A 15,359-nucleotide genomic window follows, 5' to 3' on the forward strand; every position below is an offset into this window, starting at 1 on the left:
GAAAAATAAAATAGAACTCATGGTATTTTTATGTTAGTAGTGTTTGTGAGCATTTATTCATTCACTTTGTGCTTCCTTATGGCAGGTGCCATGTGGACATTGAAGTTACAAAGATTTCTGGGATGCAGGGTTTCTCAACCTTGGCACTATTGACATTTTGGGCCAGTTAATTCTTTGATATAGGGGACTACTTTGTGCACTGTAGGATGTTTAGCACATCTTACATAGTCTCTACCCAGAAAGACCTATTTTTAAAATGGGAATGACCTTTCAATGAATAATTACTTCACAGGGTGATAAATGCTAGGATAAAAGTATGTATAGATTGCCATAGGAGCTCAGAAGAAGGAACATTTGACAGTTTGGTAATTATGGAAAACTTTATGAAAAGGTGAAGTTTGAGCTGGGTTTTGGAGAATGTTGCTATATGAGTCATATATGTGAAAAGAAAGAATGAAAATGCTAAAAGAGTACATCTGAAGCTGAGGTTTTTCTGTGATTATAGCTTAAGTCCACAATACTAACATGTATCCTTAAAGAATGTAAGAGATTTTGGTCCAAAGTGAAGAAATTCTAAAAATTCCCATTGCACGAATCCCTGTCATTCTATCCTCATGGTTGGATAAGGGGATATCTGGGATGCAGCTATCTTGTGCATTGTAGGATGTTTAGCAGCATCCAAGGCCTCTACCTACCTAATATCAGTAGTAATCTCTGCAGTTTTCAGATGTCTCCAGACATTGTCAAATGTTCCCAGGGTAGAGGTTAGGGGGGCAAAATAACTTCTAGTTGAGATCCACTGTGCTAGAGGAATATTCCAGGCTTTTATCTCCTCTCCTTGCTGATTCCTTGGAGGGTGAGCCTCTTATATCCATTTGTTTACCTCCTTACTCTACTAGGTGGGGTCCCACGTGGCCTGTTCTTATGCACTTCAAGCAGTCTACTTGATTATGTACTCATTTGACTGTACTCTTTTGTCCTTACAGTAAACACATGGGCCTGGGGCCTACCTCTATGTCCCAACACAGGAATCTGACTGGTGTGACTTCCCCTTACAAATGGCTTGAAGGCATGATCACTGCCATAGGTTAGGGAGAAAATATCAGGACTTGTTACAGTTTGGGTCACATTCTCTATCAGTTATGCCTACAATTTGATCATCTCCTGTCTGAACCAAATATCTTTCTGATTATTTAGCCATTTGTAAAGTTCACCTAGTTATCTGAATGAGCAAGTTCTAATGAAATTGGTTGTATTAAATGATGTTTACCAACCTATGTTCATATTATACATGTAAAAATTGTAGAAATGTATAAAGTTTCCATGATTGTTACATTTATCATTGCTGCTTCTCTTGCCTGTAATGTTCTAACTCGTAAATCTTCTCATAGCTGGCTCCTTTTCAACTCAGCTCATATTTTTCCTCCTCATATCCCCTTTACCCAAAATTAAATCTCTTTCCCATCTTCATGTTATATATTGCCCTGTTCCATTTTCTTCTTAACACTTACCACTGAAAATATTTAATTTAATTTTTTAGGTTAATTTTATATTTTAATATTTAATACTGAAAATTAAAACTTGTTTACTTGCTAATTATTTTCCCCCTACTAGACTGAAGCTTCATGAGAGCAAGTAAGTTGTTGATCTTACAAATAGCTTCTCAAACAGTTTGTTTAATGAAGATATTCATATGTGCGTGAATGAATAACTCTTTACCAGTGAGCTGTTTGAATTCTAGAATATTTAAAAAGAAAAACCACTCAATTTTTATCAGACATCTACAGTTAACTAACAGTTGCCAAGGAGTCAGCTATAATTAATTAACAGTTGCCAAGGAGATATCCTGATAGGCCTGTTTTAATGAATATTGTAATGAATATACATTAGCTTACTTATTGTAAACTATGCTTGATGATAAAGGCAGATAAGGCTGAGATTCATCCGTCCCAGGATATCTGCATCTTGTGTTAAGTTGACTTCCTGACATTTTCAATAGTAGGTTTTAAAAAATCCAAATAATAAAAAATACTAAGTGAAATATTTAGGTGAGTTTTTCATTTGTTTGGATATCTGAAATATAGCAACAAAATTCTAAATGGAGAGTAGTTTAGGGCATAGACTCTGAATTCAGACAACCTGGGTATAAATCCTGATTCTACCACTCACTTAGCTGTTTAACTTTAAACCAGTAAGAACATCTTTGCACCTCAGTTTTCTCATCTGTAATATGGGAATGATAATAAGAATCCTTACATCATAAGGTTATTTTGATGATTAAAATAGTTAATACAGGTAAAGCACATAAATTGTGATTGACATATGGTAGGTGTTCTTTAAGAGTTAGGTATTGAAATACTTACAGAAGAATTTCAGAGTTGGAAATATTTTGAGAGATTATTGAGGTCAGAGTTTCTTGAAGTTTTCCTAAGGACTTATAAATGTTGCATGATTTAAAAAAAATTTCAGATGGTCAGTACATTTTGGCAAATCTTGCTTAAAAATGTTAAATAGATTTCTTATCAGTAGGACTTCTTATAAAACATACAAATGTTCATTGTGATTATTTAACAGATTCAATTAGTTTAGACAATTTCCTGTTTATGTGACCAAAAACATTTTTCTTTTCTTTCCCACAGGACATTTCTTAGACTAGGAGAACACTGTAAATACTTTTTTGCAGATGATGAAATTGAGTTCTTGTCCATCCCAGTCCATGGAATCATGGACATACTTAGTCCACGAAAACACAGGCATGTGTGTTTCCCTATAATGAATATAGGATTTAAATTTGATCGAATCATCCTCTTTTGTCTTCTTGAAACTCTGACCTGTCAGGCCCTGCATCTTAACTCCCAATATTCACTTCAGGCTCTTCTTGCATTTATGACTGTTTTGGACATGCTTTCCTGGTTTGACTTTCACATTCTCCTTAAAAGACCATATTGATTTTTGCCATTTGGCCTTATGCACAGCAACCTCAGGAAAAAGAAGTGCTCCCTTCTTACTAGAGGAGACTTGGTGACTTGTTCAACGTCACACAGAAAGTTAATGACAGAGCTGGCACAGGATCTCTTTTCACAGCAGTGGCCAATCATCTAAACCTGGCCTGGACTGTTTGGCTTGACCATTGTTTAAATATTAATGTTTTTTGAAAAGAATATTTTCTAGAGCTCACTGTAGTTTATGCCAGGGGTCAAGAAACTTTTTCTATTAAAGGCTAGACAAGAAGGGTTTCATGCTCTATAGGCCATATGGTCTCTGTCTCAACTACCCAGTTCTGCCATTGTAGTGCAATGGACATGGCTGTGTTCCAATAAAGCTTTATTTATAAAAAAGGGGCCACCAAATTTGGACCATAAGCTATAGTTTTCCAACCCCTGGTCTACATCAGTCCTTAAGATCTTACATCTAGATAGCTCCGTGGGTTTATGATATAAGCTTGGTCCCTAAGAATATTTAAGTTTTTAAAACCTGATACAATAGATAAATTAAGGACTGGAAATATTTATTATGAGGTAATTGCCACTAGATAACTATATTTATATACTATTTGAAATTCTCATTTCTTAGGGTACATGTTACTGGAATCTAGGGACATTTATTCTTAATACTGTCCTTTGGTTGCATTTATGAAAATTAAGTCCTTACTAGCATGCTATTACTTTATAGCATTTATCCAATTGCAAATCTGGTAAAAGATTCCAATTGGAGCAATGACGGGAAATAACACAATATCTTGGTGCATCTGTCACTCTGATAAAATTATACAGTCTATGATTTGCTTTTTATCAGATTCAGAGGTTTTATCTATTCAAGTGTACAATTACTTCTGAAGCCACATAAAGTTGGCAGAATTTTGTTTCTCCATAAATTCCCAGTGCAATAACATGGGTTTGCTGACTCTCACAAGATTCTGCAAATTTTTGGCATGGGCTTATTCATTCCATCTTTTAACTTGTCTTTCAAATGTTCTCAAACACTCTCTAATTAGTGGCTATTCATGTCACAAGGATAGGAAAACTCCCCTCAGTTGCTACTGTCCAATGTTTCTCTCGTATTGGAACTTAGGGAAAGAATATACTATTTTTCCACTTAATCCATGTCCTATGTTAAATGGACATTTACATTTTATACTTTGGACCTACTGATTCTACCATGTTCTCTTGTTCACAATCTTTCTTTAAATGAACTTTGTATTATACATTTTTTTTTTTTTTTTTTTTGCGGTACGCCGGCCTCTCACTGTTGTGGCCTCTCCTGTTGCAGAGCACAGGCTCCGGATGTGCAGGCTCAGCGGCCATGGCTCACGGGCCTAGCCGCTCCGCCACATGTGGGATCTTCCCGGACCGGGGCACGAACCCCTGTCCCCTGAATCGGCAGGCGGACTCTCAACCACTGCACCGCCAGGGAAGCCTTGTATTATACATTTTGAAGTAAATCATTCCTTACAACACAAGTACTAAAGACAAGAAGGCCCAGGAATTGATATTCTTTAAAAATGCAAGTAGCAGCATACCTCATGTTGAAGAAACATAAACTTATTATATTTACACAAAAGGAAAAATTTAAAATCCATTGTCCAGTAACATAATATAATTTCTCTGATAAAATGTTTTCTATAAAGATTCTCCCTTAATGGCCTACATGAGAAAATAATCTTAAAAAAAAGAGTGGATATATGTATATGTATAACTGATTTGCTGTACACCTGAAACTGATACAACATTGTAAATCAACTATACTCCAATAAAAATTAAAAAAAAAATCTTCCTCGATTATTACTATATCTTAAGCCAATGTCACAGCTACAATATTTATGTACTCTCCATCATTTCAATTCAACTTTCCCCTAAGAACAGCAACAAAAAGCTAAACTGGCTTCTTGGATCTCCCAGAAGGATATGTAACCAAACTAAACATCTATTATTCTGTCAAAGAATATTGGGAAGACAATTTTTTAGAATTCGTCTAATTAAGCAATTTGTGAATGCTTCTAATTAACATGTTTCTCCTTGCAGTATTTAAATTTTTAGAATAAATATTTAAAATATATAATTTACATCAAGTTGTCACATTATTTTGAGTATTTCCTTGGGAAATATTTTTTCCTTTTAAATATTCAACATTTAAAAGTTTAAGCTGATTTCATGATGTCTTATTAGAAAACTTTTCTTTCCTATAACTATGTATCTTTAATTTAATGCATAACATGAAAAAAATTCTGTATGAAGAAATAAACTTACAAGTAACCTCTCAAGAATAGCTTTAGTTTATATAGTAAGATAAACTTCTCCAGTGAAATAGATTAAAGTATAAAATAGAACCTTATGAACAGCAACCAGCTGTAAGACAAATTCTGCACTACTCTAATTAGATTGAGGAGAAGACTGAATTTCATTCCTCTCTCTCTAGTCTTCTTGGGTTTATGACCAGAACCAGTCATTCATTCACTCTGAATGTGAGTTTTCCCACTGGCCAAAAATTATTGTGCATTCCTAACTCATGACAATGCAGTAAAGATAAAATTGTAAGACTTTTTGAACTCTTTCTGGAGAAACGGTGCCATATGAGCAGAAACCATGACAATTATCTCTGTGTATGGTCACACTTCAGGAACTGAAGCTCCTGGCTTGCACTGAAGCAGTCTAATCAAGAGGTTATGGGAAACATAATCAGCTATGAAGATGCTCATTTTCACTAGAATATGCTGCAACCTACATTATAAGCTCATGAAGAGATTTCAAACACTACTGAAAAACTACTCAGGCACAGTTAAGCTATTTTAAAACTCATAGATAACTGAGCAGGGAAAAACAAGTTTCTTTCCTAAGAGACTCTTCACACACACACACACACACACACACACACACACATACACAGGCTCATTGTTTCAGGCTCATTATTTCTTCCTATTATTCAATGAAAAAATTACAACTTGTCACTTTGGGCTTTGTAAATATTAATTCATGTACTTTTATGTAAATCTGGCCTTAGATTGTTGATACCCTGACTAATGTAAAATACAGAAACAACCTGTGACTAAGATGTCGGAGAATTTGACCTTTAGCAGATAAAGGCCTTTGAAAATAATCTGCCAAGGTAGCCATGGCTGGTTTCCCAGGCAACTGTCATTTCCTTTCCCTTTCTTCCTTGCCAGTGGTATCTGCCCTGCATCAGAGACTGGAAATCCCAAATAGTCATGAGGCAAACCTCCTCTGCAGCTAGGATATGAGCATATGACTCAGTTCTGGCCACTAGAACAGGAAGAGGAGGAGAAGAGATTCTGAGGGAGATCCTGAGAAAGATTTTTCCCCTTGGTTTAAAAGAGGGAGAGAGGCATGAGAACTTTTTTACCTGTCCCTCTTTTTCCTCTTTTTTTCATGGTTGAATGAGAATGTGATGTCTGGAGTTGCAGCAGACACTATGAAACCATGAGGTAACAAGTTCAAGGATGAAAGCCAACATGCTGGGAATAGCAGTGTAGAAAAATCGAAAAAGACTGAGCTTTTGGTAAAATCATTAAGCTACTGAAACAAACCCTGGAACTGCTTATCTTGAGACTTTGTTATGGACAACAAGGTACTTATTATTTAAAAAGTCACTTTTACTCAGAATTCTGTTTCTTATTGCCAAAAGCATACTTCTAAATACACTCATTCTACTGAGCTATTAGGTACCTAAAAAAGCATCACATGGTTTGTTGGTGGCAGACCTAAAGTAAAAATAGAGGTCTTTTAAGGCCCAGAGGTGTCTGATACACCACACATTAAAAAAATTCCTGATTTATTAATTTGAGTTTTAGTAGATTTTAGGCAAAAAATATAAAAGAAATAGTTTTAAAACTTTTGTTCTTGATTAGAAAAAAACTTTTTGATAATACTAAGCTAGCAAAGAAATGAATATATTACTACTTAATTAAATTAAGTACAAAGGTGCTTTTGGGATCATGAGAGATAATGTGCATTGACATCTATACACTAATATGTATAAAATAGATAATAAGAACATGCTGTATAAAATATTAAATTAAATTTAAAAAACAGAAAATATGTATAAAAGTATTTGCATAGCCTTTGCAGCTTTAATTGATTTTATTTTTTTCCACTTTTATTGAGCTATAACTGAAATATAGCACTGTATAAGTTTAAGGTATACAGCATGATGATTTGACTTATATATATCATGAAGTGATTACCACAATAAGTTTAGTCAACATCCATCATCTCATGTAGATACAAAATAAAAGAAAAAGGAAAAATATTTTTTCCTGTGATGAGAACTCTTGGTATTTACTCTCTTAACAACTTTCCTATATAACATACAGCAGTGTTCATTATGTTAATCATGTTATGCACTACATCCCTAGTACTTATTTACCTTATAACTGGAAATTTGTATCTTTTAATCACCTTCATTCAGTTCCCCCTCCTTGTCCCCTCATCTTTGGTAACCACAAATCTGATCTCTTTTTCTATGAGCTTGTTTGTTTTCTTGTATGTTTTTGAAGTAGAACTGACCTACAACACAATGTTAGTTCCTGGTGCACAACATAGTGATTTGACATGTCTATACATTACAAATTGATCACCATGATGTCTAGTTACCATCTGTCACCACACAAAGTTAAAACATTATTATTGACTCTATTCCCCATGCTGTACATTTCATCCTTGTTACTCATTTATTTTGTAACTAGAAGTTTGTACTACTTTCCCTCACCTATTTCACTCATCCTCCTGATCGCTTTTCCCTCTGGCAACCATCTGTTCTCTGTGTCTATGACTCTTTCTGTTTTGTTTTGTTTGTTCATGTGTTTTGTTTTTCAGACTCCACATGTAAGTGAAATCATATAGTATTTGTCTTTCTCTGTCTGACTTATTTTATTTAGCATAATACCTTCTAAGTCCAACAATGTTCAAAGTAGTTTAAGTTTTTTCCTTCCTGCATTTGACTTATCAATATTCTAGTTTTCCATTTTGACAATTTCTTTTTCATAAATTATTCTGTGGGTTTTTGTATGATTTCTGATGTTTATAATTTCAACTTTTCAGAAACCATGACTGTGATTCTATATATATTCTGTTTCTTTTATTTTTTATTACTTTATAGTTTTGAAAATATGGTAAAGATGTTAATATTTTTCAAGTTTGTATGCCTCTTCACTTTTATGTTTATTATATCTTCAAAGAAAATTACTCCACAAATCTTTTCTTCTAAATTCAGTTAATTAGAAAAATTATTTTTTATTATGATTATAAATTAAAATTATTAATTTTTCTTAATTTCCTAAATTAAGTTTCTTAAAATAATATTTGCCTCAGACTCAACTAGATATTTTTTCTTCTATGTATTTATTACTAGAGATTCTTCCCTTAGTATTTGAATGCTAAAACCTACATTACTGGTATATTTTTTCATAGTGTCTATCAATACATAGAAATAAAATTAGCTTTTATTTAGTAATTGGAATGATATGTGCTTTTAGCTGCATATGTTCACTTAAAATAGCAATTTAGGAATAAATTTCACTTAGGATAACTTTTTGATTGGTCTTAACCAGGACTAATTTTTTCCCCATGGATATAAATTGGCATAAAGATTATCATTCTAAAATATGATTATAACAATCAGTACTTAGAAGTTGTGAAATAAAATATAATAGGATAGCAATCAGAAATAACGGACTGTACAATAGAAACCAAATAGAACAATGGGTAAAAAATCAACTCTAGATGAGACCATTGTGAATGTGCCTCATAATGAAAGCTCATTTAAATCAAAGAACTGTAAAAGACACTGAATTCTAATAGCATTATTTCTTATGGGTAATTATATTTATATAAAGGCAATCTTGATTTAAAAAAGTCATAAGTTCAGCCATTGATTCTCAACATGCTGTCAAAAAAATGATATTTCTGAACCTGAATTTTACACTTAGCTAACTGCCCAAAAAGGAAGAAAGGTCTGATTCTTCATATCATCATTATCATTGTAGACAAAATAACAAGTTGACTATCTTACTTTGGTACTACCCTGATACTTCATTTTACAAATTCCTTGTAAATTATGCCTTTTAAATTCATTAACCAAACAATTCTTTCTTTACTATAACAAACATCTCTTGAGCACATATCAGATGGCTAGGCTAAGGGCTGGTCACTTAGTGACCACTAAGGGTGGTCACTTCCTTCAGGTACCTCACAACTTAGTGAAGTGGACATAAAAACCTACAATTAACAATAATAATGGATAATATGAAATTTTTATTATGTGTTTAATAGTAATTCAAGGATTTACATAACAAAACACAGTCCCTGCCCTGATGGAGCTTATATTCTATGAGAAAATTAAGAAATTAAGTAATTTTGAAATTAATGTGTTAATGTATTATGCCTGGGATTCATGCTACCTAGCAGATGTCGTGTTTTGAGAACGTGTAATTCAGGAACTGACCCAGAGATGGCTTCATATCAGATAATATTGACATTAGAGGTTATGAGATGAAGAGTTCACCAGATGGAGAAGGCAGAAAGGGATTTTCAAGCAAGGAAAATGACACAAGCATCAGCATTCTCCTAGGTATTAAAGTATTCGACATGTTCGGGAAATAGAAAAGTATTTTCTCAGTAAAATTCTCAGCAACATGAAGGGACTCAGAGGACTTCTTTATTTCCTTAGTGTTAAAGCCCAAAGAAGACAGAAAGTTCTTTCTCAAAGCAGTTCACTCTTGGAGAAGACCGGTTCAGAGAATTATTCCCCTGTCAGGCCACAGTGGGTTATGTTCCCAGGACAAGTTGGACCTTCACACTGTGAGCAGAGCTCACAGGTCTTGCGAATGGAGAACCATCAGTGCCAAAATAAGAAGATGGAGCCCAAGTCCCTTTAAGGAAAGGAAGGATTGACTGTCCCAATAAAGCAATGGTAGAAAGAACTTGCCTCTTACTTCTCTATTTCCTATTTTGATGAATGTTACCACTACTTCCCTTGTAGCCTAAAATAGAAACTTGGAAGCTATTCTAAACTTGTTTTTTCTCTATCACCTTCCAAATTAGTCAATTACAAGCACCTGTTTATTCTACCTCTGTTATATGTCTTGAATATATGTTCTCTTTTCATCCTCTCTGCCTGACCCAAAGAAGGCTTCATATCAAATAATACTAGAATTAGGGTTTAAGAGATGAAGAGTCCCTTAGCTCCTCTCACTTGTTAGTTTCCTTACTTTTTGGTTTAACCTCTTTTACTTCTTGGACTATGGTGACCCAGGACTTGTAACAGCCTCTTTGCTAGTCTGCCTGCCTCCAGTTTCAGCTTCTTCCAATCCATACTTATCATTGTCAGAAGAGCAATCCCCCAAATAATTTGGTCATGTCATTTCTGGGCTCAGAAACCAAATTATTTCAGGAAAAGGTCCAAATTCCTCAACATTGCATTCAAGGAAATTATAATTTGACACCAGTTTACTTTTCTGGTTTTATTGACTGCAACACCCCTACACATATTATAATCTACAGACATTTATAGTGTCCTAAATGAGCTAGGTTGTCTAATGGGAGCCATTCTCTGGTAGATTTATCTTTGGAGGATGTGAGACTAAATTTAGCCCTTTTAAATATACCTCAGAGGACTTCTCAGATTAAAAAATACAATTGAGAATAATTGAATTTTTATGAGGAGCAATTACTGGGGAAAATATTTGTTATGGTTTTGCCTCTTGAAAAGTATTAGGTTATCAAAATAATATATCATCAAATAAGCTGTTATACTTTTTATAGATCAAAAAAATACCAAAGCTTTTGGTTTGTATGCAACTAATATGAAGTCTCTCCTGCGAAGCTGAGCAATAGAAAATAATATTTAAAAATCTATGTAAGGGATGTAATGTACAACATGATGACTATAGGTAACACTGCTGTATGATATATATGAAAGTTTTTGAGAGGAAATCCTAAGTGTTCTCATCATAAGAAAACAAATTTCTTTTTCTTTTTTACTTTTTATTTTTATTGCATCTAAATGAGATAATGGTTGCTAATTAAACTTATTGCAGTAATCACTTCACTATATATATATATATATATATATATCTCAAACCATTATGTTGTATACTTTAAACTTATACAGTGATGCACTTCAATTATATCTTGATAAAATTGGGAAAAAATGAAAAAAAACTAACTGTAAATGAGTCATAATGTATCCAAATAAAAGGAAATAAAAAAATTCTATGTAAAGAAGCTTTCCTAGAACATCAGTGAAGTAGTAGGTAGAGTCTGTCACTATCTCCTAATTTAAGAACTATTAAAATAGACATTGATTCTGAGATTTACAATAAGGACCCAGAAGTAATGGAACCTCTATTACGGTGACTTCTAATTCCACGTGATGTGTTCTTTTGAACTAATCAACACCACTGGATCTTCTCTCTTCATATCAGTTCACAGGCAACCAACTCATCAATAATATCACTTCTTAGTTAGAGCAGGGGTTTTCAGACTATGGCCTGCAGGCCAAATCTGGTCCACTGCTTGTTGTTATATAGTCTACAAATTAGGAATAGTTTTTATATTTTTAAATAGTTGAAAAAAATCAAAAGAAGAATAATATTTCATGACATGAAAATGATATGAAATTCAAATTTTTCAGTGTCTATAAATAAAGTTTGGAACACAGCCATGCTTGTTTGTTTACATACTGTCTTTGGCTGCTTTTGTGCTACAATGACTGAGAAGTTGTGATGGAGACCCTATGGCCTACAAAACTTAAATATTTGCTATTTGGCCTATTGCAGGAAAAAGTTTGCTGATCTCTGATTTAAAGTGACACGTCTTATGGAAATGTTTGTGTCCCCTCAAAATTCATATGCTGAAGTCCCAACCCTCAAGGCAATGGTATTTGGGGGTGGGCCCTTTGGGAGGTAATCAGATTTAGATGAGGTCATAAGGATGGAACCTCACTTACCGCAATTGGATTAGTGTCCTTATGAGAAGAGGAAGAGAGACCAGAGCTCCCTCTTTCCCTGCCATGTGAGGATACAGCAAAAAGGCATACTCTTCTAGCCAGGAAAAGGGCCTTGTCTGGGGGACAGAATCAGCCAACACCTTGATCTTAGGCCTCCAGCTTCCAGAAATAATTTCCTGCTGTTTAAACCACTCAGTCAAGGCAATCTGAGCTGACTAATACAATACCTAATATTTGGAAATTATAGGCTTGGTAATATTTTAATTGGCTGCCCAGCATCTGGCATTTTGGTCGTTTCCACTTTAGGAAACTTGGTAGGATGAAAAGCTTACCTACTGAAAAGGGAAGAGCAGCCCTGACAGCTGACAGCTGGTAGCTAGCCTGGTTGCTACCACCAAACCATAGTATTTCTCTGCTGATCATAAGCAATTACACAAAATTATCAGTTGAGAACTCTTCAGACGATGATGGAATAAAAAAAAACAAGTCAACTACAAAATCAGACCTGGATAGAGACAAAAGCAGACCTTGTGCTTCTATTACTATAAGGAATTACTACTTCTTCTCCAATGGCAACTCCAGCTACTCTCCATTCCCCTGGTCTCAAAGGTTAAAAAATGCCCAAATCTCCAATAACCAAATGCCCCACTTTCAGAGAATACCTGATCTAGAAAAATAACCACATTCTTAAACCTTCTCCAAAATCACCTAAAATACCTCCTAACTCCCTCTTACTGAGGTGCTCCGTGGTTTTCCAGGGTATGCAGCCTCCCTTGCAGCAGCAATTAATAAACCTAATGTTGGTGACTAAGTGTACATGGTGGTTTTTGGCTGCTGGGGATCAACATCCTTTTTAGAAGCCACATACCTGGTTTTCAAGTCTCTCTGGCATCAGTGAATTGGGGACAGGGGCTCTACAAGTCAGACACATACTCCCTTCTCGCCACAGAAGCTAACTGTGGAGAATTCATTATAGCTTGAGCAACAGCAGCAGCAGCAGCAGCGAGAGTAATATGTTGCAGGGTGATGGTGCGTAACAGTGGTCAGTACCCAGTGCTTGCAGGGTGCCGGTGCAAACTGTGGCATTTAGCATTCAGTGGTGGTAATGATGGTATGACACCACACTGTTCTTTGAAAAATTGCTTTTGCCTTTTTTCTAAGTTTCACTTGTTGTCTTATAGCCCATTCTTTCATTTATTCAATGTTCTATCATTAAAGTCTCTTTCAACTTAAATCATGCAGAATTGGTTATCGTGTGGCTAGTTAAGAACCTGTTGATACTGGAACAACATTCTACATAGTATCCCCCTAAGCAACTTCAAGCATTTGATGACCGAAATATAACTCTCTAGTCACAGATGCTCTTCTAAGTTCCAGGTCTAATTTTTTTTTATTGTTTACTGAACAGTTTTGAATATACCATATGAACTTCCAATTTATCATGTTGGAAACAAAATTAGTCATCTTCCCAGACCTCCTCTATTTCCTGCCTGTGAGTTGATACTACCTAAATCAGAAACCCATGACTAATTATTCACAAGTTCTATGGATTCTACTCTCTTTGAAATCTATTTCTTCTCATCTCTATGGTCATTGTCATAGCTCTAGTTCAAAGTTTTGTTTCTCCCATGAATTACTTCCATGGCCTCGATAACTGGTTACTGTGTCTTCCATTGTGTCCTCTATAACACACTCTCCACTTCAGAGCCACAGATATCTTTTAAAAATGTAAATTATATGACGACAAATAAAATTTCATTTGCCAGAACAAAGTTGCTTCTAGAATAAAAATTCACATGATACTGGCATGTTCAGAAATGCTCTTGAGTTACTACTTCCAGGATATGTTCAACTGGAATGTGTAATGGTGTCTGTGTTTCTGTCCAATAGAGATCCTTTTTGGTCACTATTGTAAGCAAAAAGTGACTCTGCTAAAGGGAGTTTTAAAAACCTCTGCCAACCCTGTAGCACCAAAGTGTCACAGTGTAAGTTGATTCTATGAAGCATTTATTTGTTCATTTAACAAATATTTATTAAACATCTACTATGTATTAGGCTTTATTCTAAGATATAACACTGTAGATAAAAGTAAAACAGATAAAACCTCTGCCCTTGTAGAGCTACCATTTTAGTGGGAGAGATGTATGAGAAGGAAATAAACATAAATGTACAATATAGCATGTGGTGAAATGCGCTATGAAGAAAATAAAGCAGGGTGAGAACGATTGAGATCATCAGGAGAGCTTCTATTTCATATAAAGTGGTCAGAGAGAGCCATTGTTGAAAGTTAACATTTTATCCAAGTTCTGAAGGAAATGAAGAAATGTTATGACATAATGTAGTGTATGTAAACACAGAAGACTATACTGTATAAAATCATGACTTACATAGTTAGACTGTCTGGGATTAAATATGAACTCTGTCACTTACAAGACCTTATAACCTTGGGCAAGATATTTAACATTCCTGTGCCTCAGTTTCTCCATAAAATGGGAACAATATGAGTATCTACATTGTTGGATGGTGCATCTTAAATAAGTTAGTAGATGTAAAGTGCTCAGAACCCATGGTAAACACTCAAAAATAGAAGTTATTATTAGTTTGAAAAATGTATGGTAAAACAAAGAACTGAAGTTAGGAGGAAAAACTTTTAATATCACACAATATAATCCATAATTTGTAGACAGTAGGGGAAGCAAAACCTTCAGTAGAAAACAAATAATGAAGACTCAGTGGCTAAACTTGGAGCAGGTACACAAGAAACCAGAAAGAAAAATTATGTATCATTCATCCAAGTATTCGTTGAATACCTACTATGTACCAAGAACAGTGCCAGACAATGGACATGGAGGTAAGAAAGTTAGATATTACCTTCTTTTACAGAAATTTTATAATTTGACAAGAAAGACATACAGTAAAATAGTAATTACAGCAAAAGGTGTAAATGTAATGGTATAGAATGTACAAGGAGGATATTATAGGAGTATAAAACTGGAATATTAATAAGAGCTATGAAATAAAAAGCATACATGCCAGATAACATATAGAAAATTATCTAGACTGAACCAAATTATTTCACTTTTACTTTAGCTGTTTAGCCTCACTTTTACTTTAACTGTTAATCAAAGTGTAAGATACCTATAGAAGAGTACGTAGCAGAAGTGTAATGCTCACTGAATTTTCATATACTGAACTGGTTACCCATGTAATCAATATCAAGATGAAGAAACAAAATGCTTTCAGAGTCTAAAAGCAGTCTCCCTCATGCACCCTTTTAGTCACTAATTACCTCCCAAAAGATAACCACTATTATAATTTCTGGTAAGATAGACTAGTTTTGCCTCACATTATATTCTACATAAATGAAAACATATATATTCCTTGTGCCTGACTTCTTT

General features: G+C 34.4%; 1 protein-coding gene across 3 annotated transcripts in view; it reads right to left on the bottom strand.

The window, feature by feature from the left end:
• The window catches only part of LRRC7 (leucine rich repeat containing 7), a gene marked incomplete at both ends in the record, with an annotated part of 383,893 nt that overhangs the window by 179,594 nt on the left and 188,940 nt on the right, over positions 1-15,359 (bottom strand). The window lies entirely within an intron of this gene.

The sequence above is a fragment of the Grampus griseus genome, assembly GCF_964374135.1.
Source record: "Grampus griseus genome assembly, chromosome: 1".
NCBI classification, from domain to species: domain Eukaryota; kingdom Metazoa; phylum Chordata; class Mammalia; order Artiodactyla; family Delphinidae; genus Grampus; species Grampus griseus.